Here is a 2,500-nt window from a genome sequence, read left to right on the forward strand (position 1 = left end):
CAGTGTTATGCCTTCAATCGATACTTTTTGATGAAATAAATACTTAAATGATTTAATGAATGCATATATACATGTAATTAATGAGTGAAAGTATGTATAAAGTATTAGATAAATTAATAATAAACCGACCCAGCTACTAAATGGTTCGATAAGACTTATCTCAAATACAATCGTTTTCTGTAATTGTTATGCCTTAAATTGATAATTTTTAGTTAAACAAATACTTAACTAATGAAATAAATACATAGATAAATGTATTTAATGAATTAAAGTATGTATAAAGTATTATATAAATTAATAATAAACCGAATCCGACCAAATTTAAATCTAAAACCACGATCGGCGGCGTAATGAAGTGTATCGTAAACCCGTTTTTTTTATAATTTAAAATGTAATGACAGAACTCCCAAAACAACAATACACATACATATTAGTACTATGGTGAATTGTAGTTGTATTAGGACCGTAATTATAGTTAATTAAGGAACCATTCATTGTCTTCGCTCTGTTATGTACGTCGTCGTTTAATCGACACGGCATATTTGGCTTGAATCTAGAAAAATTCAAACTCTAACCCTAAGGTAGACAGGCAGGGTAAATTAAATGTGGGTGATCTCTCATAAAATTGTCTTCTAGGAATTATTTTTATATAGACTATCTTTTCTGTAGAGTTTAAGTGGACAAGCGCGGACGAAATAGAGCGCAAAATTTAAAATGAATTAAAAATTTTCATCAGACCGGAAGTAGGCATAACCTAGGCGCCATGTTTCCGTCGTACAAGTTTTCACCGTTGCAGTCACCGTTTCAATCGCTCTTCGTGTGGACGTGTATTATTTCTAGTCATGTGTTGTGTAGATGATTCGCTTAAGGTAGGTGTTCGGACTTATTTCTTTAATATTAATTAAACCGTATTTGCCTTGTCGGCCTTAAAATAAAGCTATTTTTTTTTCATCGCAATCGAAGTGTTAGATCTAGAATCTAGTTCCCGCCTCCGCTTCGCTAATTCGACTTAATGTAACTATGACACAACTATTAAATCTAGAGTCTCTATTTTAATTAAATAATTAGGAATTCTATCTCTAGATGATATCTAATCTATTCCCACACGTGTGTGCAAGTAGGATTTAACGTCAGAACAGGTGTGGTGGTCTAGGCGTCGCTATTTTTGACGGTAGGAATTTTTTTTTTTAAATTCGTAAAATTTTATATAGACTTTATATAGCAATTTACTAAGACCGACCCTAACGCCCAGTAAATATTTAATTACCACATTGTTATGGACACGGTGTATTAGGTAGGGCCGAGGGCTATCCATAGGTACCAATTTTTAAATTTTGTGACAATTAGGAGCCGAGTTATAAAATAAATTTAAAATACTGGTTCTGGTCTTAGACTTTATATAGCAATTTACTAAGACCGACCTTAATACCCATTAATTATTTAATTAGCGCATAGTTATGGACATCCTGTATTAGGTTGGGCCCAGGGCTATCCGTAGGTACCAAGTTTATAATTTTGTGACGATTATTAGTCGAGTTATAAAATAAATAAAAAAAACTGGTTCTGGTTTGCACTACATTTCTTTCTTCTTTAACGGCGGACTCCCGGTCCAGCCCCATGGGTTACCCGTGAGCCGGGGCCTCGTTAGCCTGGACGGCTCCGATGTGACCGCGGATTGTTGTGGCCCGCCTCAGCCCGAGTCGAGATCACCCTTCCGATCGAAGGTGGACGCCATAGGGCGCCCGGGATAGCCCGGGGCGCTGTTCGTCACCCGAGCGCAGGGGCGCCGGGAGACGCCCCCGGTGAAGTTTGGCGGGGTGATTCTGGTAGAGCTCCCCACCCCGATCGCAGGACACCCCTCGCCGCCCGCCCAGGTGTCGAGGTGGCCGCGGGGGAACTCGGGGCGTTTTGGCTCCCCCTTGTGCCGGAGCGGCGCCCTCGGTCCCAGAACGCCCCTGGCGGGTGATTCGCATGCCCCCTGGGGTGGGGAACGCGGGTGGGTGGTCGTAAAGCGTGTAACCGCAGTGGGGGGCGGCCCCTTAGTCGGGGGCGCCAAAGTTGGCACCCCCACCTGGGGCGCCCCCCGGAAGTGTGGCGCCCGCGCGAGTGAGCCCCGTAGATGCGCCCCGACACCCCCGCGCCGCCCCCCGGGTCGCGGCACCCCCGGCGCCCTCCGTGCGGGGCTCCCCTCATGGGGCGGCACCCCGGTCCTCCCCGAGACTATGTACCCGATTTTTCGGTTTAACACTAGAGGTATGGGCAGAAATACGGCGGTTAAAACGGTCTGTATCTACTATTGTGGAGGTGAGTGTCGGTGAAGCCTCTATGTGACGCTAGGATCCGCGCTCCCTCGCAGCCAGCGACATGTGCCCGATCTGACCGTGCGTGGCTCAGTCTCCCGACTAGCTTCCCGGTAAAATGCGGGCTCGGCGCGCAGGTCGCGCCAGTGAAGGTAAAAGTACGTGTCCGTAGCGTGAAGCCAGCGGCGACGCGCAGTGCT

The sequence above is a fragment of the Physella acuta genome, unplaced genomic scaffold, assembly GCF_028476545.2.
Source record: "Physella acuta isolate Inbredline_101_S28 unplaced genomic scaffold, ASM2847654v3 ptg002641l, whole genome shotgun sequence".
NCBI classification, from domain to species: Eukaryota; Metazoa; Mollusca; class Gastropoda; family Physidae; genus Physella; species Physella acuta.